At 46.9% G+C, this 25,882-nt stretch overlaps 1 long non-coding RNA gene across 1 annotated transcript in view; it reads right to left on the bottom strand.

Annotated features, from left to right (window-relative positions):
• Positions 1-14,685: 14,685 nt before the first annotated feature.
• Positions 14,686-25,882, bottom strand: part of LOC118676013 — a 28,230-nt gene continuing 17,033 nt past the window's right edge. Inside the window, exons 2-3 of the long non-coding RNA XR_004974005.1 lie at positions 23,296-23,381; positions 14,686-14,819 (exon numbers count right to left, since the gene is read on the bottom strand). This is a non-coding gene — a long non-coding RNA (uncharacterized LOC118676013). The remainder of the gene's footprint in view (positions 14,820-23,295; positions 23,382-25,882) is intronic.

Genomic DNA, 25,882 nt, shown 5'->3' with positions numbered 1-25,882 from the left:
TGAAGCCTCTTCTGAGCACAGCCAATGGTTCAGAGCACAGACTGTGAGGCCAGACCCCTGGTTTTGGAAGTTAGCACCATTGTTCTCTGTCTCTATGACCTTGGGCAAGTCAATTAACTTCTCTGTACTGTATCTCAATTTCCTCATTTTAAAATGAAAATATAGGGTTGTAACTACCTCATAGGGTTGTCTCAAGGACGAAATTAATATATAATATGCAAAAATACTGATAGCTGTACATGGCACATAGTAAATGAGAGTCATAAATATACTGTAATTATAAATAATGCTTTTGGGATGCATATTTCACTTTTCCACAGGGAAAAAAAAATCAAAATATCCTTAAGAAATTTGAATCTAAAATGAAAGGCAACTTTTAAAAAAACTTTTTAAAAATTAAGCTGCCTATTATTCCTTTCCATAAAAGAGCTTTCTGGGCTGAGAAAAAGATAAAGGCCAGACCAAGGGACCAGTGTGGTGAGTTGTAGGTCTATAGGACCCCTGCCGATCATCAAGAGCCCCTAAGGACAGGCCCAGCCCCCGGTGTAATGGTGGGTGAGGGGAGGAGCTGAGCAAGAGCACGAAGTCAGAGCCACAGCCAGGTCAGCAGAGACCCCAGGGGATGAACCAACCCAGCCAAGAATTGCCGTTTCCCATCAGGCACGCTGGCCATTGGGCCTGCTTGTGGGAAGGGCCGAGGTACTGCTATGCTTTTTGTCACGGGCAGACCTGGTCCAGGACTCTATAGACTGCCTCCACCTGTGGCAAGTGTATGGCTTGAATGAGGAAATGGACCTGAAAATGCTTTGGATGCATTAAAAAGGATTGAGCACCTCCATTCACAGTCCTGCCGAGCCCACTCCTGCCCTTGAGCAGGTCTTGCCTGCACTGATAGATGAGACTTTCATCCAGAACATTAGTGCACAGGCCATTCTGAGCTCAGAAGAGGGGAAGCTGGTCAGCTGCTCCCAGCCCTCTGTGCAGATCTTTGCCTGAGACTTGATATATTTAGGAGTTTATTTTAAAATCATTGGGTGGGGATTTCTTAGTCCCCCGGACAGTGAGCGGGAGTAGGGAAGATTTATTTAGTAGGAGGGGTTAGCCAGGTAGCCACCTTTTCCTTCCCACCAGAATGAAATCTCATGACCAGAAGCAGGGAAGTCTAACTCAGGGTTCTAGTGCTACCGGAGGAGTCTCATTTAGTAGGAGGATTGAGGGAGGAGATTGAAGCTGAGATCTAGAGACCCACAGGGGCAGGGCACACAGCAGGGGCCTGAACACCCCCCGGGGACAGGACCAAGGGAAGGGATTGGCGGGGAAGTTGTGCAGGGCTGGATCCTCTTGAGAGAGAAGGGGCTGGGTCCATGGGAAACTCTCTTCAGGGACTCCAAATAGTTCAGTCCCATCAAGCCTGGCCAGAGCCTGGGGTGCAGGGAGTGAACTGGCAACTGAAGAAGGAAGTAAAGAGGGGGATAAGGAAGCTTCAGACTGTGATGGGTGGGCTCCCCTGGAATATCAGCGTTCTGTGTAGATTGAATGATTCCTGGTGGCAGCCCATGACTTAACTTGTATTCCAGCCTGTTTCCTACAAGCTTCATCCAAAATCTAGTGTTAGTGTCTCTTAACCACAGCATGAACAGGTGACAGGAGCAGGAAAGCGAGATTGCCTGATCAAGGAAGGCTCCTTGGAGGAAGAGGAGCCTGGAGAATGGGTAGAAGTTGAGGCAACAGAGAACAGTGATTTCTAGTGCCTACTGAACCCAGAAGTCTTGGATCCTCCATTTAGTAGTAGCTGTGCCTCACTTTTCTCAACTGTGAAATGGGTTATGCGAGAGTTTATACGTGTTAAGGCCTCAGGCCTGAGCCTGGCACATAGGAAATAGTCCATACATGTTATTATTTGATTAAGCGAGGAGTGGGAGGTCATCGGAGGTAGGAGATGCCCCTGGCAATTGTGCTATATATTAAAAAGTGTTGCTAAAGCACCTAGAGCCCCAGACCCATGAGTTGGTGGATGCTGGTGGTGAGAAGAGGAGCATAACATGGGGATGCTCTGGGGGCTGAACCAGGCCTCAAAGCCACACCCACCAGGCACCCACAAACACAAGGCCACTGGACACCACTCCTAAGCACGTGTGCACATGCATGCACAAGCTCTCACACTCACAGATGCACACTCCCGGACACAGACCTGCATGCCTGCTCCCTGCTCCCCCCCACCCCTCTCAGAAATAAGGCTGCACCAGCCTGGGGCGGTTTTCACACCCGGCAAACCCCTGAGACTCTCCCAGCCCGCGCATGGCACAGCCATCGGTGTGTCTGCTTCTCTCCGGGCCTGAAGGCTGCTCCAGCCAAACGTGATCCTCGCCCGCTCCTCCCCTCAGACCCCTCCGCTCAGAGCTCAGAACCGGTGGATCCTCGGGTCGCTCCACTCATTTATCACCAGTAGGTTCCAGGAGAGAGGTGTCTGGTTGTGGGACTGGCGGGAGCGGGGAGGGAGGGCGCACGGGGTCAGGGCCGGGAGGGGCTAGGTCCCCGAGGGCCTGCATCCCCCACCTACCCGGCGAGAAAGAGGTCACGGACCATGAGAGGGGGGCAGTCCGAGAGGCTCGGGCTGGGGCCGTGACCTTGCTCCCTAAGGGAGTGCAAGGCGGAGCTCCCGGGCTCCGCGCCGGGGAAGGAGAGGGCTGGAGGCGGGCGTTCAGCTGGTGTTCTGCGGTGTCCGGGTGGGGCTCATTCCCCTCCCCGCAAAGGCGCAGACAAAGGGGCGGTCTCCTCGGAGCCTCGCGGACCGGGGGTCCCCTCACAAAGCGTGGGTCAGGCGCGCCCCCAACCGCTGATCCGCACGGCGGCCCGCGAGGTTTCCTGCGCTTAATCCCAACAAGCATGAAAACGGCTCAGGGCGGCCGCCAGCAGGCCCTTTGTCCCGGGCCCTCGCGGGACAGCTGCAGCCGGGATCCCTCCCCGCTTCTGTGTCTCCTCCCCGCGCCCCTGCCGCCCTCCCCACCTCAGCTGCTTGGAAGGCCTGCAGCCTTCCAGGGCTTTCGCCTCAGGCCCTGGGACACACAAAGGGGGGCGGCGCCCCTAATCTGGGGGAGGGGGAGGGAGAGGAGGAGGATTAACTCTAGGGTCTGTTGGGAGGAGTGAGGCCAAAGAGGGAAGAGCAGGAGAGGGTTGTGGGGTGAGCCCTCCGTTGCCAGGGTCCGGTCGAGGTGAGCAGGGGTGTGCAGAGGATGTGAGCCTGCAGGGGAGCGCATAGACGTGGGACTGGACCTGTGGGTGTGCAGGTCTGAGTGTGTGCGATCTAGCGGGCTGGAGGGGACGGTTCCTGGACTCCTCTAGGCGGCCCCCACTATCCAGCGTTCAGGCAGCTCTCCCTAGACTTGATGCTTCCCTGCGCTGGCCTGGACCTCCTCTCTCCCCTTCCTCCTGGGGTCTCCTTTCTGTGGCTTCAGTCCCCTCTCATACCCTGGACTTCCAAACCTCTGTCTCCAGCAGGGTCTCTGCCCCACCCCCACTGCATATCCAACTGCCCAGTGGACAGCTCCGCCCCGGTGACTCAATTCAAACTTCCCATGTCCCAGTCTGAGCTCATCTTCTCCTCACCCACAAACAGTATCATTCCACTCAGTCCTTTGGGGTGCGAGGTTAGCCCTCTTAGTCACTCCTCATGGCACCCAAGCACCAAGTCCAGTTCCTTCCAACTTCCAAGAACTTCTGCAGCCTGTGCCTTCCTCTCCACTCCAACTTCCCTCACCTTGGTTCAGGCCACCATCACCTCTCACCTGGACATCTAGAAGGGGTCCTGGTCTGGCTCCCTCCCTTCCATTCACCACACTGCCCTAGAGTGGACTCCTATAAGACTCCTCCAACTTAAGGTCTTTCTAAGGCTCTCCAGTGGTTCACCTTGCTTAGTTTGGCCTGCAAGGTCTTCTCTGGCTGGTTCCTGCATCCCCACTGGCCTGATTTTTCCCAAGGGTCCAGTGTTCCACAAGTTTCTCTTTGGCCTACAAAGACCTTCCTCAAGACGTCTCATGGAGACTTTTCCATCTCAGGAATGAAATCAATGGCTACACTTGTTCCTCATAGAACCATCCTTCAGAGCCCCAAGGTCCAGGGAACTACAGGGCAGTGGATGATTCAGGGAAGCCAGACCCACCAAAGATGGTATGCAGTGGCCCAGTCTTGCCCACACTAAGTCTGCCACATGCATGACAGCTGGGTTCCTCCCAAACTGATGAGGTCCTGCCCTTCCTTCAACTCCCTCAGGCCATTATGGTTATAGGACCCCCAGGGATGCTGGATACCCTTGTCTCTGTCCCAAATCCATCAGGGTGGGCCACATCCCCAGAGGGCCCAGAATCACACAGTCTGCAAGTATGTGTGTGGCACTCCCTTGCTGTCACCACTGTCACCAGACACCTCCTCCTAGGCACTGCCAGGAACCTGTCACCAAGGTGATCTTCACATCTTAGTCATCTTAGTCACAGACAGGACTATTTGTTATTGCATTCAACAAATATTTATTACTAGAGGCATGGTGCATGAAATTCATGCACTGGGTAGTTCTGCTGTTTGGATGATTTGCATATTAGCCTTTTATTATATAGGATTGTCTACCATGTGCCAGACCCTCTGCTAGGCACTGAGGACACAGCTGAATCAAACACAGTTCCAGCCATAGGGCCTTCACAGGCTATCCATGAAGACAGATCGAGTCCTGGATAATGAGAGTGTGATAAATGCTAAGAGAAGTACAAGATGCTATGGAAGCACTTTCCAAATCACGTTTCAATAGGTGGGAAGTAAAAGATTTCCATCAAAGGGGCTTGGGAAACATTGGGTTAAACCATGTTAATTAGACTTTTTTAAAATATATATTTTATTGATTTTTTATAGAGAGGAAAGGAGAGGAATAGAGAGTCAGAAACATCTATGAGAGAGAAATATCAATGAGCTGCCTCCTGCACACCCCCCACTGGGGATGTGCCTGCAACCAAGGTACATGCCCTTGACTGGAATTGAACCTGGGACCCTTGAGTCCGCAGGCCGACGCTCTATCCACTGAGCCAAACCAGTCAGGGCTAATTAGACTTCTTTACTGCAGGACTCCTCAGGGCCTTTACTGTGCAAGTATGTGTTGTGAATTTCTACAACACATAGAGGAGGGCAGTGTATGAAGGGGGCTTCTCAAACTTGTTTGAGCATAGAACGCTTTTTTGATAGATTGTCTTACAGATTGAGTGTTCCAGGGGACACATTTGGAAAACACATTGCCGTGGGAACCTAGAGAATGGAGAGACTAATTCTGTGTCTGGGGGTAGGGAGAGGAATAAGGGACATGAGGGACAATCAAGAAAGAGTTCCTAGAGGAACTCATGTCCACCTGGAGGATGAGTAAAAGTAGGTGAGGAAGAGAGCATCCTAATATGCAGAAGGGGACTTGAATCAGGAGACTTTGAGGGTTCAGAAGCAGGGCACTGTCCCAAGGACAAAGGAGTCTTTTTGAGCCAGCAACTGCAGTGTGGACAGGGGCTTTATCTGAACAACCATTACGAATACTCTCTCCCATGAGCGTGGCCTGAAGCATCACTTCACTTCCTGGAATGCTAGGCAGTATGCTAAGGTCAGTAAAACATCTCACTTGCCTGTGAGCCAGACATGCCTCTGTCTTCGGGTACACCCAGGACCTTTACAGTTTGGGTGTGTATGGGGTAGTAATGGGTGCAGACTGAGAACCCCAGGAAGCAGTTTTCTGAAGAGAGAGGTTTGTAGCAGGGCTTCATATGGGAGCCAACAAAACTCCCTCAAAAGACCTTTCTTACTTGGTGTCAGCTGAATTTGGTTCTCCAGGAGCCATCAATATAGGCTCAGCCCAGAACATGCAGATGTATACAGGTGTATAAATGTGTCCAGATCCTGTGAAGAAGTCCAAAGCTGCTTTTATTCTGGTGGATCTGGTGGGTTTCAATGCCATGCTCATCTCCATGTGTTAGTCCTATCCCTGTAGCCAGCCATCCTCTTCCCATTCTCAACGCCATCTTTTCCAACTCACATATCCATTGTAGCCCACACCATCTCCCTAACAGCCATAGCACCAGATGAGAAGGAAGAAGAGCAGGAGAAGGCAGAAGGCCAGTGGGAGGAGAAAAGCATGACCACAGAGTGCTTGCTTTGTGCCGGGGTGGGCACTGCTCTTAGTGCTCAACATGTGTTAACCCACGAAGGGCAGGTGCTACCTATTCTGCTTCCTGTGCCTAGAGTGCCTGAAATCCTCATACAGTCTCCTAGGACTCGCAAGCCACCTTATCCCTGAATTCTTTCCTACCCCCCAAACTCACCCAGATAGAAGCAGACCCTTCTAGGTGATTGCCTGACTCCCTTACCCCCCAATTTGTCTCAGACACAATCACCATCTTGCTCTCCCTAATGAAACTTGTTTTATATGACCCACTTAGATGTTTCCCTAATTCTAATGAGGTCTTCTAATATGTGTGTGAATGTGTGTGTGTACAAGTGTACACCCCTGCATGCATGGGCACATATGAGTTTTGGGGGATGGGGAGTCAGAATGTCTATGCACTCATCTAACAGATAGAAAGACTGAGGCAGAGAGAGGAGAAGGGAGATCTTTCTGGCTCGTCTGGAAATGGCAAATAACCTTACAGTCTTCTAGTATCTTGCCTCTTCGTGATATGTAACATTTTTCATATCATTTCCAGTTCTGTTATTGGCCTCTATAGTAGGTACAATCAACCCCATTTTTCAGTGGAAGTCAAACAGCAGTAATGGTGGAAGTTGATTTGGTGCCTCTGAGCCCCTCATCCAGTGAGGCAGGAATGGTCAGGGTCTCCATGGCCTTATAAACCTCACACAGAGAAGGATAACTTTAGAAGTCCTTACTAAATTAGCAGTCTTGCCCTAACCGGTTTTGCTCAGTGGATAGAGCATCGGCCTGCGGACTGAAGAGTCCTGGGTTTGATTCCGGTCAAGGGCATGTACCTTGGTTGCAGGCACATCCCCAGTAGGGAGTGTGCAGGAAGCAGCTGGTCGAAGTTTCTCTCTCATCGATGTTTCTAACTCTCTATCCCTCTCCTTTCCTCTCTGTAAAAAATTAATTAAATATATTTAATAAATAAATAAATGAATAAATAAATAAATAAATAAGCAGTCTATGCTCTGTTTTCCATAATAATAATAATAATAAAGTGTGTGCTCACACTTTTTCCCTCTTTTACCATTGCTTTCTCTGATTACACTGGGAGGTAGGCTCTGGTGTGCCTCTTTATGGAAGAGGAAATGGGGCTCAGAGAGGTTAAGCGATTTGTGCTTGGGATGGAGCAAGAACCCCGCTTCTTCAACTAACTACCTAGCAACCACACAGGTCTCTCCCAAGTCGCTGTTCAATCCCGTGACAGCAGTGTGGCAGTGTTATGCCCAGATTTCAAGATCCCCCAAGACAGACCACTAGGGAGCCGAGTCCGATGCAAAAGCATAGAGTCATTTATTCAAGCCCGGGACTTGGTCCCCCCCCATGCCTCCATTACTAGATACAAGAGAGAGCCCTGAGTCCCAAGGGAACAAAGAATTTATAGGGCTTGGGGTCGGGGGTGGGGGCACACTCTGACCACTGATTTGGCCGATTCCGGTTGGTTGAGTGAGGGAGGGGGGTAGTGAGTCAAGGGCAGGGTGCAGCTAGGGTCTGGTTACACAAAGACAGGGGGGTGGCTAGCATACTCTTGGCCTTGGGCTAGTTCCCCCCCCCCCCCCCCCGCTTTCCCATTGGCTGAGATAAGGGCAGGCTGAGTAACTGATACATTCTGTGGCTTTCCTGGGAGAGGAGTTAGAGACACAGCTATCAGTTCCGTTCTGTCCCTTCAGCAGGACGTAAAGGGAAGGCTTACACCGACATGCAGGGAGGGTTGCTAGCTCAGTGGGAGTGCCTTTGGCATTTGGGTAATTATCTGAGTAGGACTGTCCTAGGCAATGCAGAGTTCCAATTCAGCATCCCTGTCCCCTAGACATGAAATACCAATAGCCCTTTCTACCCAATTACTGAGACAACCAAAAGATCTCTCTCACATTTTAAAAAGCCCACTATAGAGGTGATACCTCCTCAAACTCCCCTCTCCCCCCTGCCACTTAGAACCCTAGGACTAGGGTCTCGCTATGGATTTGGTCCCTTTTCTTTTATCCCAGTTTCAGGACCTCTCCCTCTTGGGCTCTCTTAGCAAGAAAGTGTCAGGAGTTATTGAGGCTTGAGCCCCAACCTGCCTCTGAGGCCTCATGAGGCTGTTCCTTTAAGGAGGCTGGTTCCCAGGACTGAGGAAGGGTGATTGGGGGTGGAGGTTGGGAAAAGTGGTAGAAGGAAAGGAGGGAGAGGACCCTCATCCCTGCCCCCTGCAGGCCTCACCTAATGGGCCACACTCTGCATTATTACCCGCCTAACGTGGCGTGCTTTTAAATAAAATATGCAAAGATTTCCCTCTCAAATTATCTCCCCAGGCAAGCTAGCTCAACTCCAAGCTTGTTAATAGAAAAAATGCAAATAGGGCCTCCCTCCTCTCTCCCCCAGCCCCTAGGCTCTGGACTGCTAATGTGATTTCCTTCTTTTGGGGAACTTATCTGTTTTCATTGAAACCATCTTTTTAGGGGGACAGAGGTGGGTGCATTTCCCAGGTGCCATCCAAAGGGAGAGTTTTGGGAGGGTGGAACCGATAGATCCTTCCTTCCCAGCTCAGGCAGAAGTTTGAAAACATCTCTCTGCTATGGAGCCTGCCCCTTTCTGAGCCTCCTTTCCCTCATCTGAGGTCTCAGTGAGCCCCTCCCAGGACTGTCGTGAGGGAGGCTGAATGGTGGGCCAGGCATGGCGCCAGGCACCAGCAGGTACATCTTTTCGGTTTACACCTGCTGTGCTTGGCTTCTGCCGTCATGAAGCTCACAGTCCAGCAGGAAACAAATAAACAAACACAAAACAGTCAGATAATTAAAAAATCTTAAAGCAATTATAGGACACCTTAATCCAGCAGTGAAAAGCCACATCATCGTAGTGAGACAAATGGACACCCACTTCCTGATGTGAAGCCCTGAGAACACATCACCCTGCCAAAGAGGCAGAGCCTGAGGAATGCAGAACCCGGAGGCAGCCACCAGACAAACCTAAACTCAGGGCCAGGCTAGGAAACAGTGGCAGGGGCTCTTTAGAAATACCAAGGTCACAAAAGAAGAATGAGCCCTTCCAGATTAAAGGGGCTAAAGAGGCAAGACAACAAAAGGCAGTGTCTGATTCTGAATCAGATACTGGATGGAAACAAATTTCTGGGAAGGACAGCATTGGGACATTTGGCAATGTGACTATGGGTTGTATTACAGGCATTTTATTGTATCTATCTTAAATTTCCTGAATATGAGTATCATACCATGGCTAAAAGAATCTCCTTGTTTGGGGGAAATATGTGGAAGTGTTTGGGGGTAAACGATCATGATATTTGTAATTTATCCTCAGGTGGTTCAGTGAACAAAGGTGGCAAATATGAACAACTGGTGAGTTAGGTGAGAAATTTAGGGTGGTTCATTGAATTATTTTTGCAATTTTTCCATAGGTTTAAACATTTTCAAAATAAAAAGTTGAAAAACAAGAAAATTTTGATTGGCTTTTTAAAGCATGATAATACTATTGTAACTATGATTTTTAAATGTTTTATTAATTTACTTATTTAACTTGATGCACAATATTATGTTAGTTCTATTAGTTTCAGGTGTACAATTTAGTGATTCAACATTTTTATATTGTGCAATATAACTATGATTTTTAAAAGTCCTTATTTTTTAGAGACACTTGCTACATAAAACATTTTAAGATGAAATAAAATGATCTGTATTATTTACTTAAAAATAATACAGAAGGAGGGGAGTAGTTGGGGGGTTAGATGAAACCAGATTGGCCATGAGTTGATAATTGAAATTGTGTGATAAGAATATTCTCTTGTTTTTTCTTATATGTAATTTTTCTATAAGAAATTTTTTTTTTTTCATAAAAGCAATTACAAGAACTGTAATGAGTGTCAGGAGAGAAGTGCAGGTCTAGCAGGGAACACAATCCAGGTGAAGGGCTTAGAGTGTGTAAGCAGAGGCTTAGAGCGGGGCCAAACTGGGGTGAGGTGGCAAGAGTTCTCCAGGCCAGTGGTCCAACAGGTACTGGAGTGAGAGAGCCTGGTGGGGTTTGTAGGGTCTGCTTGTAAAGTGGAGAGGAGAGGCCTGGTGCAGAATGGAGAGAGATTGAGCTAGAGAGGTATGGACCTGGGGATTTTGTCCTGAGGGCAACAGAAAGCTTTAAACTGGGAAGTGACAGGATCAGATTTGCATTAGAGAAAGGCCGCACTGATGCTTTGGGGTTAACTGGAAGGTGCGGGGCTGGGGACATTTAGAAGCTTCTGTCCTGTCAGCTGGATCTGAATTGCTTCCCTCCCCCCAGGCTTCCTGACTTTCACTCCAAACTAAGAGATGGAGTTTGAGAGATTTCAAACATATGATCAACCCACCCCTAAAGACCTGATAGCTGTCCTCCTGCCTCCAATTCCCTTTGCCTCCATCATCACAGGGAAGCGATGTGGCTGGTGGTTAAGACTTTCAGGCTCTGGAGCCAGGTTGTCTGGGTTTAGTTTCTACCTCTGCCCCTTACTAGCTGATGACCTTGCACAAATTTCTTTTTATTTTATTTTACAGTTTACATTCAATATTATTTTGTACTAGTTTCAGGGGTACAGCATAGTGGTTAGACAATCATATACTTTACAAAGTGTTCCCCCTTGTATTTCCGGTAACCACTTGGCACCATACATAGTTATTGAAACACTAGAGGCCCGGTGCATGAAAATTCATGCACTGGAGGGGAGTCCCTCAGCCCAGCCTGCCCCCACTCACAGTCCAGGAGCCCTCAAGGGCAGGAGGTGACCTGGTGATCAGGGGAAGGTGACACCTCCATCACATCTCTGCTGCTGCCACTGCCTGTAGTGCAAGCCTCAGGCCCTAGTTACCTGAGCCTCGGGCCGGCGCTGGGCAGCTGGGCAGCCAACAACTGAGGCATGCCTGTGCCTTGGGCCAGCCCTGGGCAGCTGAGGGGGCGGAGGGAACTGGGGGACTCCGGAGGCAGGAGTGTAGAGTGGCTGGACCCGCCTGGGGGCAAGCCCGGCCATGCTGCTTGCCTGCCACCCCAGTGGGGCTAAGGAGACTGGGTGCCACCATCTTGTGGCTGTGGGTGCTGCCATCTTTGAGGGGGTGGAAGTCAATTAGCATATTCCCTCTTTATTGGCTGTGGGCACCACCATCTTGTGAGGGTGTGGTGGTCAATTAGCATATTCCCTCTTTATTAGATAGGATTACTGACTATATTCCCTACACTTTACATCCCCATGACTATTTTGTAACTACCAATTTGTACTTCTGAATCCCTTGGCCTCTTTCAACTAGTCCTCCACACCCTCTTCCCTTTGGGAGCCACCAGTTTAACAAATTTCTGTACTTCAACTTCCTCATCTATGAAATAGGGATAATAATATTACTTATATCACAGGGAAGTTGTGAGGATTAAATGCAGTGATAAGCACCATGTGGTCAGAATAGTGCCTGGCCCATCATAAGGACTTAATAAGTGTACTCTGTACCAAACACTGTCCTGATGGATGGGGAGGGAGGAGAAGGCAGGTCTCCATCCTCATAGATGCCAGTCTTACTGGATAGACAGAACAACGAATAAAAAAGAGAAATATCAAAGCACTGTATTACTGCATTATTTACAATATTAAAGACAGCTGGAAACAGAAGGAAATGGTTACATCCAGTAATGTTTAGAAAGAGGTTTGGGAAATTCCCATTTTTTTATATTAGGCGAAAAGGCCAGAAGCAAAATTGCAAGTGTCATACAACTTCAATCATATTTTTGAAAGAATAAAAAGAAAAAAATTTCAAAGAAACACACTGAAAATTTTAGAGTAGTTACCTCTAGATGGTGCTATTTAGGTGCGGTTTAAAGTTTTTGTTGTTTTTTTTTAAACCTGTTTCTAAAATATCTAATAAACATGAATTACTCTTATAATGGGGACATTTCAACCTTACTTTGTTTGCTTTGGGTTACAAACGAATAATAGTGAATATCATTAGCCAGCCATCAGGAAAATACAAATCTAACCACAATGCAATGCCACTTCAAACCTGCAAGGATGGCTATAACCACAACAGATTATGTGTCAGTAAGGATATGGAGAAATTGGAACCCTTATGACCTGCTGGTGGGAATGTAAATGATGCAGCTGCTTGGGAAAACAATCTGGCAGTACCTCAAAAGGTTAAACGTAGAGCTACCATAATTCCGCAAACCAGCAATTTCAATCCTAATACATATATGCCCATGAGAATTGAAAACATATATCCACATAAAATCTTGTGCATAAGTGCTCATAGTAGCCAAAAGTGGAAACAACTCAAACATCTATCAAATGATGGATGAATAAACAAAATGTGATATATCCATATAATGAAATATTACTTAAAAATAAGCAGAAATGAAGTACTGGTATATTTTAATTTATTATATTGTAATTATAATTACATTATATATCATATCATATCATATCATATCATATCATATCATATCATCATCCTATAAAAATGGAAAGGCTGCCAGCTGCAACTTTGAAAAATAGGGTTGTGGGGTTATAGATGGCTGGCGGTGACTCCATAATTATTGTGTATGAGGGACTTACGATAGCAATCTGATGAAGCAGATCTTGAAGTTGCATTTCCATAGCACTTTACATACTAAGGAAAATCAAAGAATGAGGGGGTGGTTATGGTGGAGGGAGAGGGACTAAAGAGACCTAGGGTGACTTTGCTTTTCTCTAAAACAAGACCTCTGAGCATGCGGGTGTATTTTCTCTCAGATTGTTTTCCCTAATCAAACTTTTTACATAGTTGCAATTGTAATGCATAAGCATGATGAATCTGAATGTTTGACTTAATAATCAACTTCCATGCTGTTACATAGACTTTCTGACCACTTTAAACATTATTTCCTGTTACATAGAACTAACTAAAATGTACTTAACTCTTATTATTAAATATTTAAGTTACTTCCAATTTTTTACTATAATGAATAATAATATAGTTAACATCTTTGTTCATATTTTTCTTCATATTTCAAACTATTGTTTGGGGTAAATTCTGAGTTAGAATCCCTGCATCAAAGGATCTATATGGCTCTTAAGAAATATTGTAGTCATTTTTAAAAGACATCCTTGCAAATTTAATACATACCAAATCAATTGTTAGATATAATTGAATATATAACAATTAACAAAGTATACTATATATTGTTATAGATAATATTACAATTAACTATATATTATTAAATCTGTTATTTTAATTGCCTTCCTTTTTTCCTTCCTTCCTTCCTTCCATCCTGATTTCTAATAAGGCTAGCTATGTATTTCTCTCTTTCTCTGTTGTATCAATACCCCAGTAGACCTTTATGTAGCACCTATTCTGTGCTAAGTGGCTCTTTCCGCTGAACCTGTTGGAAGGTCATTGAAGAACGAGGTTGTGAGGGCCTGAGCCTGGCCAGTGGTGGTGGGAAGGAGGAGATGGGGATGCATTCAAGAGACTTTAGGTAAAGTCTAATATCCTATGGGATGAGGGATCAGTTGGATGCAGGGTAAAGTAGAGGGAAGATAACTGACTCAGACTTGACAAACCTAGGAGTTTGGTCATAACACTACTGAACCCAGAAAAGGAGCAGTGCAGCCTGAGGCATGTTGAGTTTGAGATACCCAAGCACATCCAAGTGGTGCCTGATGTGGTGGATGCTGTGGCACATCACCCAGGTTCCTCTTTCAAGGCCCAAACACTCATTCCCCCATTTCTGGAAGAGTTTGTGGCTGAGACCTCTCAGGTGGGCCCCTTCTTGCCCTTAGCTGAAGAGTGGCCCACGGTCACACTGCCTTCCTAGGCAGCCAACATCCAAGACCCACTGAAGTGGGCATATAAAGGCCGGGCAGCTTTGCTCAAGGCAGGACAAATCTGAAGGCCATCCAGATGCCAGAGCTGATTGTAGGATTGGTTGTGGCTTTGTTTTGACCATTCAGTTCCTTCATCTGCCCAATTCTAGCTCCTTCCCTCCCTCACTGATGTTGACCCCAAGAGCACTCCCCAATAAACTTCCTGCCTGCTGATCTCCATTTCAGAGTCTGACTTTAAGCAACCATTGGAAATACATGTCTGGGCTTGGGAGGACAGTGTTTGTGGACAGGGATCCAGGGACCATTTGTTATACAAGGGTGGTACATGGGAAGTAGGGGTTGATATGATGGGACCTGAGGGGCCAGAGAGCAGACACTACATCTTCGGGAAGGAAGGCCTACACTGAGGGGGTGGAAAGAGGAAGAATAGCCAGAAAAGGCAGCTGAGTTTTGACAATGCAGGATTGAGGAGGATGTTTTCAGGAGGGACAGCCAGTCAGGGCCTCTCAGAGGTTGACAGAGTCCAGGCCACTTTTATTTATTTGAGGATCAAGGGTACACTAAAAAAAATATCTGATACCAATGCACTGTGCTTTTAAGTGTGGTATAATTTAAACCCTTCCATTAATAAATTATTTTAATCGTGATATAAAAATCCCCCCCCCCCCAATCTCATTGGAAATAAAAGTACAAAATTGAGGCTCTTCATGGATAGGAAGTCTGGGCTGAAAGTCTCTCCGGGCCACTCATTGTCCCACCTTCCTCTGCACTCGTCACGGCACCCAGCAGAGGCTGACCGGCTCCAAACTTGGGAAACAAAAACAGAAAATAACAGATGTTGGCAGGGATGTGGAGAAACTGGGACCTGTGTGCGTTGCTGGCAGGAAAGTACAATGGTGCGGCTGCTGTGGAAAACAACGCGGAGTGGTGGGCAGTGAGTTAGAGGAACGTGCGAACACCTCCCAAATCCTCAGAGACACATGGGAGAGGGGTGCACTCGTGGCCACCCAAGGTGACTGTTATTTGAAGATGGCCTCGAGGACACCTGGGGGAGTCTCCAGCTTCTATGGGCAGATGCGTGTGTACTGGACACAAAAGCCGCCCCATCGTAAGCAGGTGAGAGCAGAGGGAGGGGCTTTCTTCCCAGTGCCAGGAGCTGGGGGTGATGCCCTTGCCTGTGAACACAGTATTAGTGTAACGCCCACAGATGTAGCACTCTTCTAGAAGAGATGGGAATTACTGTGGACTGTGGGGACTGAAATTGGGTCCTGAGGTACTGACCTTAGAGGCAACCCAGCCCTTCCTGGCCCAGTGGTTCAGCTCAGCTCTGCTCCTATTGTCCCAATTCTAGGGTCAGGGAAGAAGACCCAGCACAGGAGTTAAGGGCTGTGGGCTTAGTGAGTGGCCTGTGACCCTAGTGTATGGGGGTCGGGGAGGGGGCACTCAGGAGCCTTCTCAGACCGCAGTTAGGCCTCTTCTGAGGGGCTGAGCTGGGGCTCTGGAGGTTTGGGGTTCTGGCCACATGCCTGCTCCAGTGCTGGGCATCTCCTAGCCTTGTCCTTGGTTCTCCAATTCCACCCACCCCTCCCCTAGCTCAGCAAAGACTTGGCGGGCTGGGTCTCCCCCAGGCAGGTGTGTGGACAGTGGCAAAGCTCAAGGGAGAAAGCAACCCCATTCCTTCCCCAGGACCCTCTTTGTCCCTCTTTACAACCCCTCTCCTAGGGTTCCTTTGTGGAATGGAGTGAGAGCCAGAACAGAGTAACCCTCTGGCTTTTATTAAAAGTGTGTGTGTGTGTGTGTGTGTGTGTGTGTGTGTGTGTGTGTGTGTGTGTAGAGAGGGAAAGCTGAAAAATGAACGTGTCCCTTTTCCAATTTCCCCACAGCTCCCAGCTCCCAGCCCCGCTCATCTGTGCAGGTGGACCCCAGGCTTGTCATTAAGTCTGTCTCTGACACCTCTGCAGCTTCCATGCCTGGGGCACTGCTGCCTCTCCCTCTCCATCGCCCGCCCCCTCTCAGCTTCAGCTCATACTGCCACCCAGCCTCCCTGAAGCTGCTGCCTCCCACCCCAGCGCCCCACGCACCTGCCATAGATGCAGCAACTAGATAGCTAGAGAAGGAGACAGAGGAAAGAAAAGGAAGAGGAACACAGAGGCCATAACCAAGTCTAGGAAGACCAATTTTAGGGAGGAGTCAGTCAGTCCAGCTATTTTATGCTCTTCTCTTCACTTAGCCACCTACCTACTGCCTGTTTCTCTCCCCCATTTCTCTCTCTCTGTGTTTTCACTTGATCTATGTATCATTCATTCATTTGTTCTTTATTTACTGATCAAGTCCCAGTCAAAGAGAACTACAAAGTAATTTACATATAAGAAAAATTTTCCAAGATCCGCTTTTGGAAAAGTTTACTTTTACCCAATAGTCCTTGCTTCTACTCTCTGCCCAAGGATGGCTTGTAGCTATCGCCCTCCCCGCTCCCCAATCCCCACCAAATCCTTACTCTACCCAGGTGCACTTGTGCCAGCTCTACCTTCTTACTAGCACCCATTTTCCCCCATCCTCGGCCTCCTGCAACACTTACCTGGCTGACACCTACTTCAGGGTGGCCCACAGAGGGTTGTGGGAGGTTGGCTTTTCCCCCCAGAGCTCACTCAGTGATGCCCCCTCTCCTATGCTCATATTATCCTGGATGACAGAACTCTCCTACTCTCCTACCCCAAACCCCTACCTGTTCTGCTCCTTCTTATCCCCTCAATCAGGGCCAAGCTACTGACTCCATTTCCCCCCACCTGACCCCGACCCCAACTCAAATGACCTCTGTGTTCTCTCTATCCTTTTTTCCCCTCTGGATTCTGAATTCTCCTTCTGGGAAAGTCCAACAACTTTTGTTCTTCTTTTTTTTTGAATTGAGATATAATTAACATATTAATTTCAGGTGTACAGAATAATGATTTGATATATGTATACACTGTGAAATGATCACCACAATGAATCTAGTTATACTCCATCACCACACATAGTTACAATTATTTTTTTCTTCTGATGAGCACTTTTAATCTTTACTCCCTTCGTAACTTTCAAATAAGCAATACAGTATTATTAACTATAGTCACCACGCTGTACATTACATACCCATGACTTACTAATTTTGTAAGTGGAAGTTTGAACCTTTTGTTCCCCTTCATCCATTTCACCCATATGCCATCCTCCCTCCCCTCTAGCAACCATCAATCTGTTCTCGGTATCTGTGAGCTTGGCTTTTGTTTGTTTTGGTTTTTAGATTCCACACATAAAGGAGATCATGTGATAGTTGTCTTTCTCTGTTTGATTTATTTTACTTAGCATAATGCACTTGAGGCCCATTCCTGTTGTTGCAAATGGCAAGATTCTATTCTTTTTCATGGCTAAGTAGTATTCCATTGCGTGTGTCTGTGTATCACATCTTCTTTATTTATTTTCAATCTAAAATTTTTTCAATTACAGTTTATGTTCAATATTATTTTGTATTAGTTTCAGGTGTAACACTACATCTTCTTTATATATTCAGCCACTGATGGACACTTATGTATTTTCCATATCTTGATTATCTATATTAAGAAAAGGGTAATTTGCTAATTAGACCGGGAGACCTTCTGGGAGACCTTCCGGACATCCTTCTGGACAAAGCCATGGTGGTGGGGCCAGGCAGAGGTAGGTTAGGGGTGATCAGGCCAGCAAGGGGGGGGGGCAGTTGGAGGATATCAGGCTGATGGGGAGGGCAGTTGGGGGTGAGCAAGCTGGCAGGGGGGGCAGTTGGGGGCGATCAGGCTGGCAGGGGATGGCAGTTGGGGGTAGCAGGCTGGCAGAGGGGGCAGTTGGGGGCAAGCAGGACAGAAGGGGTGGCAGTTGGGGACGATCAGGCCAACAGACAGAGTGGTTAGGGGCGATCAGTCAGGCAGGCAGGTGAGTGGTTAGGAGCCAGCGGTCCTGGATTGCGAGAGGGATGTCCAACTGCCAGGTTAGGCCGATCCATGTGGGATTGGGCCTAAACTGGCAGTAGGACATCCCCTGAGGGGTCTCAGATTGCAGAGGGTACAGGCTGGGCTGAGGGACACCCACCCATGCATGAATTTTGTGCACTGGGCCACTAGTCTATATATATAAAAGGCTAATATGCTAAGTGTCTGACCATCCAACCCGTCACTATGACACGCACTGACCACCAGGGGGCAGACGCTCAACACAGGAGCTGCCAAACTGCAGTGACTTGGCAGCAGCGTTCTCAGGTGATGCACCCTGAAACCAGAGAGGAGGAAGCCCAATTCCTCTCGGGGCCATGCGATTCCACTTTCGGCTGTGTGTTATGTTGTTGCTGGGGCACTGTCATCCCCAAATCTGGTTTACTGCACACTTGCATTTGCATGCCATACTCTGTACAACAGCAACTTTGCAGAGTGCCTTCTCTCACTCTGGGACCCCTCAGAGGATGTCATAGAGTTGGTTTCGGCCCAATCCCAAGGGACCCCACCTGCCAGAGGGACCCCCCTCACTCCACAGATGCTGCGGAGGGATCGCGGGAGGTTGGCTCCAGGGCGTGTTGGGCCAGTCTCGCTCAGTCCAGCCCCGCCAGCCACGTTCTAATTAATTTCCTTTCAATGTGCATGAATCTGTGCACCGGGTCACTAGTTGTAAATAATGCTACAATGAACATGGCAATTCTATTTAATTTTTGATGAATCTCCATATTGTTATCCATAGTGGCTGCATCAATTTACATGCCCACTAACAGAGCATGAAGGCTCCCTTTTCTCCATATCCTTGCCAATACTTGTAATTTCTGTTTGTTGTTGTTGTTGTTGTTGTTTTTAATAATAGCCATCCTAACAGATGTGATGTAATAGCTCATTGTGGACACCTTTGGGTTTGACCCCTGCCTTCTCTAGCCTTTGTGGGGCACCTTTTCTTCCCTGCATCTTCTGTCTCTTTTGCCTCCACTGTTTCCTTCCTTCAGTTCAAGGACACCTTTCTCCCACCCTTTCTCCCACTACCACAAGCTGTCTCCTCTCTGCAAAGCCCCGTTTCAGAAGGAGGACCTCCCATATTCCTCTCTCCATCACCTCCCTTTCATCTTTAGTTCACTACAATTAGGATTCCCCCACTACTCCATAAAATACCTGGGTAATCAATGACCTCCCTGTCTTCAAATTTAATGGTCCATTCATTCTTATTTCACTTGTCCACAATGCAATCTTTTATATGAAGCACTTGATCCCTTTCCTTGATATATTTTCCTCTATTTTTTAATATTAACTTTGTTATCCATTCTAAGACTATATTATTATTTTTATTGATTTTCAGAGAGGAAGGGAAAAGAATAGAGAGATAGAAACATCAATGAAAATCGTCAAAATAGGCTCCCTTTTGCCCACCCCCCTACTGGGGTTCTTGACCCCAACCAAAGCATGTGACCTGACTGGGAATTGAACTGGTGACCTCTTGGTTCCTGGGCCAATGCTCAACCACTGAGCCACACTGGCAGGGCCATTTTTCTCTATTGTCTTATGGGACATCATTGTCTCAATGTCCGTATTATACCTTTGTGATTTCTTCCTAGCATCTCTGCTTAAGATATCAGACTGAGACCCTGGCTCATAAGCCAAGGTTGGGGGTTCGATCTCCAGTTAGAGCACATACAAGAAGCAACCAATGAATGCATAAATAAGTGGAACAACAAACCAATGTTCCTTTCTCTCTCTCTCTCTCCCTCCCTTTCTCTCAAATCAATTTAAAAAAAATATATCAGACCAAGCTGACATTTTGATCCAAACACATAGAAATGTGGCATAGGAGGTTTTAGGTTTTTTCCTTCTAGTAAAACAAACAAACAAAAAAAGTGAAATTGACCTTGAAGCAACAAAGGTAAAATTTCCAATGCCAAAAAATACTATGAATTACTTCTGCGGTGAGTGGGAATCAAAGATATGAAGCCCATGAAGGTGTTGAGATCTAAGCCTTGATTCAGGCCACCATCATCCCTAACCTTGACTGTAAAGGCAAGTAAGTTTTCACTTGTAAGCCTTGACTTAAGCAAGGCAAGACAACTGGTACAGTGTCTGACAGTAACTACTTAATAAATGATAGATATTGAGTTTTTTTAAAATTAGATGATCATAAAAACATTGTGAAGTAGGTTATTTTAGAGTTGAGAAAACTGATGCTCATGGAAACTAGTCACTTACCCAAGGTCATGTAGCTTTCTGATTAAAGACCTTAAGCTCTTAACCATTGTGCAACACTGCTTCACTTGCCACATGCTGCTTTAATCATAGAGAGAGGTGTCTATTTTCCCCAAAAGATCAGGAACTGCTCAAGGTCAGAGACTAGATTGGATTTGTTTCTGTCTTATTTATAAACTAGAGGCCCTTGCAGCCCTGGCTTCGTCCGGAAAGTCGTCCAGCTGTCTAGTCTGATTAGCATATTATGCTTTTATTATTATAGATATGTGCTGAGTTGAATCTGATTGAGATCTTTAAGGATGAAGTTAACGTTGGGTGGGTGCCCACAGGATTAATGGTAAAGTTGGCGAAGAGGTTAGCAGGTGGGGGAGGCGGTGATTGTGAGCAACAGGTACTTTCAGGGCTTATGGAAAGAGGGGCTTGATAAGTGAAGGACACTACCTGGGAATTTGAGCTCTGGCCCTATCACTATTTCTCCTTGATGGTCCTTCTGGCTTTGTCTGGGGGGTTGGGCAAGGTAGGAATGCAGGAGGGCTGTGCTGGTGATGAAGAGGTCACATTGCAAGCATCCAAACTCTTCATCCATCCTCTGGATGAAGAAGAAAGAAACTTAGGGCTCATCTCCCAGGGAGAAACAAGTGCCTGACTTAAATCCAGGTACAGAATGTTAGTTTTGGCAAATAGGAAATGTTAACAATGGGGAAATTGAGTGAGGGGTATACAGGAACTCTGTACTATCTTGTAACTTTTCTGTAAATCTAAAGTTATTCCAAAATAAAAGCTTTATTAGAAACAGAGAAGCAAGTTATAGCTGAACCCATGGCTGGAATCCCAGAAGAACACAGTCTCTGAACAGAGAAAGGAAGACTTCCGTTGTCCTTAGACAAGCTACTTTGCTGCTGTGAACTTCAGTTTGTTCATCTGTGTCATGGAGGAATATCCTCTTGCAGGGAACCTGCTGGGGATATGGTGATAATGAAATGAACAAAGGGACAGGAAAGAGGTCAGGATCCCAGCGGAGGAGTGAGATTCAGGACCAGGCTGTACCAGTAGGTCCAGCAGAAAAGCAATCCCAAGCTCTGGGCAGAAGCAATGGTGGGTTTGGGTTCAGGTCATTCCAATACAGTAGATACTTAGGTCAGCTTATGCAAGACTCCTATGGCCCTGGCCAGGTAGTTTAACTGGTTGGAGCATTGTCCAGATATGCCTTTTGGTCAGGGCACAAATACGAATCAACCAATCAATGCATAAATAAGTGGAACAACAAAACTCTCCCTATCTCTCTCTTTCTCTCTCTCCCTACCTCTCTTTCTAAAATCAATGAATAGTAATAATAATAAAGATCCCTGCCCTGGGAGATAAACAGGGCACTGCTTGATGGAGCAGGGGCATGCAGGGACTAACACTTCCTCAGAGATAATGTCCCAAGTCCTGGGTCCTGGATAGCTTATCTCTGGCTCCTCCTGTCCTCCTGCATCCTCTGGGAGAGAGGGACAGCTCAGAGGAGGTTGAGGAGGACAGAGCCCAGTAAGAGTAGTAGCCCAGGTTCTGGCCCAGAGGACAGGTCCTGCATCTCCCATCCACGGAGGTAGGCAGGCAGGTAGAAGCTCATGGCCAGAGGGACAAAGTGGCAACTTCGGGGGCAGTGAATGAAGCTGTGCTCTGGCAGGTAGAAGCTGAGCATTCTTGCATGCCCTCCTTTGCATTAATTACCTGCTGACATGGTTTGTGTGCTGTTCTCCCTTCGTGCTATTTTAATTAACAGAGATCTCCTCCGAGCAAACCAGCTGCTGTGTAAATTGTCAAACTGTCAGCACACAGAGGATGGGTGCCATGGGGACAGTAAGTGTGGGGACTACCGATGGGCTCCCCACTCCTTGATGCATTTGAACCGCTCTTTAAACTCATCCCAGTAGTAATAATGGGCAGATGAATGTCAAGATCAAGAACTTGGCTTTGGGTTCAGATAGACTTAGGTTTGAACTTTGACTCTGTCACTAATTTGCTGTGAGAATTTGGGCAGATCACTTAACCTTTCTGAATCTTATTTTCCTCATCTGCAAAATGGGAATAACACTCACCTTGTCACAAGGATTGTGGTAGATAATATGTATTACATACTTCGCCTAGTATCTGTAGTGCCCAATAAACATGGCTTGCTAAGTTCATTTTTAAAGCCAATGTAGAGTTTCCTACAGACCCTTTATAAATTCATAATGGCCAGAGAGAAACTTTTAACTAAAACATACATGGGAGAAATCCCATAGTTCTCATTGTTAACTATTTTACCATGTACTTTCATTCTATGCTCAGAGAAGCCTTGCTTTCCCCGTAGCTTTGCCTTCTAACAAACCATTAGGACCTTATAATCCTCTTTGCTCAGTTTTCTCCCTTCCCTGGCAGGTCCATGAGTGGACTGAGCATTCTCCTCGAGGCTCTTAAATCTTACATGAGCTACCCTCATTGAATAACTGGACAAATAAATAAATCGATGGATGGGGGTGGGGTCTTTAAGGAGAAGCAATTGTCCAATTTGAACCCTGAAGGGCAAATTATTTAGGTAAGAGGAGGGATTGAGGGGATTGGGGCGTTCTAGGCAGAGATAATACTGTATATTCAAATATCCAAAGGCAAGAGATAGCATGCTTTGAGGAGGTGAAAAGGGTTTGGCTGAACTGAAAAGGCATGTAGAAGGCAAGGGGGTAGGTGTGAGAGATGAGGCTACAGAGGAAGGTGGGGTCTGAACACAGAGGGCCCTGTTAAGTCCTCCTTCAGAGTTTGGATTTTATCCTATCGGCAGTGAGAGACCAATAGGAATTTTGTGCAGCAAAAGGATATAGTCAGATTTGTATTTTAAAAGGATCACTTAGATGAGGTGTAGAGAATAAGTTAGAAAAGACCAAGCAGGAGTGGATCCAGGGACCTAGTTAGGTCGGTGTCATTTGAATTCAGGTTAAAGCTGAGAGTTTCTTAGCCAAGCCTGGCACAGTTGAGGGCATGAGAGGTGTATGAGGGTGGGCTCAGGTATGAACTACATGTTAGAAAGTGCAATGCCATGTGCGGGGTCATACCCAAGTCCAGAGAAGGAGAGGGGAGTTCCAAGCCATCTCAGCCAGTGGGCAAGGACTCTGTGTCTACTCCCGCCGCATCCTGGGCTCTGTGGAAGGAAGGCATCAAGAGGACAGATCACATCACGTCAGAACTCGGGCTGATCTGGTTTGTGGCATCTTTCGGCTTGTCTTGCCCTGGTATAGGTTGTCACAGAAGCCCCCTGGATGTTGCCTGGTGCCTCATTAATGGCATTGATGAGCTCATTAAACTCATCTTTCTTCTCTCCTCAGTCTCCCAGCTCTGAGCTGTCGCCTCAGTCACCCCCAGCCTGGGACTGACTTACCCCTTGGTGGCTCCAGCACAGAGAATTCTGCAGAGGTTGGGTTGCAGTTGGTCCCGTGACACAGATTCAGAAAGACTGACCAGCACTCCCTTTGGGGGTAGATGAGTTTGCTAGGGCTACGGTAACAAAGTACCACAAGCTAAGTGGCTTCAACAACAGAATATTCTGTCACGGTTCTAGAGGTCAGAAGCCTGAGATCACGGTGTCAGCAGGGTTGGTTCCTTCTGAGGCCTGAGGAGAGAATCTGTTCCATGCCTCTCCCTAGCTTCTGGTGAGTTGCTGGCTCTCTTTGGCATTCCCTAATTTATAGGCATTCCCTCTCTCTTCTCCCTTTAGAAAAAATGTTTTTATTGATTTCAGAGAGAGGAAGGGAGAGGGAGATAGATACATCAATGATGAGGATCATTGATCGGCTGCCTCCTGCATGCCCCCTACTGGGGATCGAGCCCACAACCCCAGGCTTGTGCCCTGACCGGGAATTGAACAAGTAACCTCCTGGTTCATAGAATGCTCAACCACTGAGCCACACCAGCCAAGCCTAATTTCCTCCTTTTATAAGGAATTAGTCATATTGGATTAGGACTGACCCTAATGACTTCATTCTAACTTGGTTACCTCTGTAAAGACCCTACCTTGAGATAGGTCACATTCTGAGATAATGGTGGCTGGGACTCCAACATATCTTTTATGGAGGACAGAATTCAACCCATAACAGGGGACAGTTTTTTGCCTTTCAATACACCTCTCTGAACACCATAAGCCTTTGCATCCAGAATGGCATGAACTGAACCTCAGAAATACTAGTAACTTCCTAATATGACATGGTGATCGGGGGAAGAGAAGGCAGAGGAAGAGGAGGAGGCAGAGAAGCAGAGGAATGGAGAAGAAAAGTCACATCCAAACTCGTTTCCAGGACAATGCTATTAAGAAAGGAAATCTCGTCCTAGCTGGTTTGGCTCAGTAAATAGAGCATCACCCTGTGGACTGAAAGGTTCCAGATTCTGAACAAGGGCACATGTCCAGGTTGCGGCTCGATCTCTAGTGGAGGGCGTGCAGGAGGCAGCCAATCAATGATTCTCTCTCATCATTGATGTTTCCCTCTCTCCCTCTCCCTTCTTCTTTGAAATCAATAAACATTTTTTTTTTAAAGGAAATCTTTCTAAAGACTGGGGTTGAATCTCTCAACTGGACCCCAACCAAAGCCTTGGCCAGGGAATATGATTTATATTAAAGAAACTTTCCTCTCACAGACAAAGTTTGACCAAAAGAAGTCACACTTGAAAGAGGACATGCCACTTACATGAAAGTGAAGACTAGACAAGACAAATCTATGGTGCAGAAATGGTCATCTTTAGCAGGTAATGGTGGGGAGGGGGCACAAGGGAGTCTCTAGGGTACCTTGTTCTGGGTGGGCGACACCACTGAGCTTTATACTTAAGGTGATCTCACATGACTATAAATTACACTATAGACAAATAAGTAAATGAACCCATTCCTTACTTTTCTACTTACCACTGATCACCCCCAGGCCACTCTGTCAGCTCTCAGGCTGTTCCCATATGCTTTGTGCTCACAAATGTGAACTGATGGAAACATCCAGCATGATATCCAGTGCACAATAGGTACTCACAAAATGCAAGTTCAGCCCGGCTGTCATGGCTCAGTGGTTGAGCATCGACCTATGAACCTGGAGGTCATGGTTCGATTCCTGGTCAGGACACATGCCTAGGTTTTGGGCTCAATTCCCAGTGTGCGGCGTGCAGGAGGCAGCCAATCAATGATTCTCATCATTGATGTTTCTATCTCTCTCTCCCTCTACCATCCTCTCTGGAATCAATAAAAATATATACATATTTTTAAATGCAGGTTCACAACATGCTCTGGGGGTACAGAAGGGACAGTACCCAGAGAAGATCTGGGTGCCTCCTCACTTCCCATCCGTGGATCATGGCGCTAGGCCCTGGAGTCGAAGGTGTTCAGGCCTTGGTGGCAGACTAGTAAAAAATCATGTCCGCTGTCCCCAGAAACAGAACACAGCCCAGCAGAAACCCCAAATCATAATTAAAAGATGCCCCGCAACTCTCTTGGCAGCATAAATTTTGAAGATGGAAGTAAATGATTAAAATAATTAAACACTTCAAGCTGACAAGCTGGAGCAGAATCTTGCCAGCGGACGTTTGTCAGTAATTAGCTAATTAATCCTGGCGCAGATTATAAGCCATAACAAACCAGTCAGGCTGAACGGAGCCGGCTGCTCTGAATTA

This window comes from Myotis myotis, unplaced genomic scaffold, assembly GCF_014108235.1.
Source record: "Myotis myotis isolate mMyoMyo1 unplaced genomic scaffold, mMyoMyo1.p scaffold_m19_p_2, whole genome shotgun sequence".
In the NCBI taxonomy this organism is placed as follows: domain Eukaryota; kingdom Metazoa; phylum Chordata; class Mammalia; order Chiroptera; family Vespertilionidae; genus Myotis; species Myotis myotis.
This window is presented reverse-complemented; position numbering and strand designations above follow the sequence as displayed.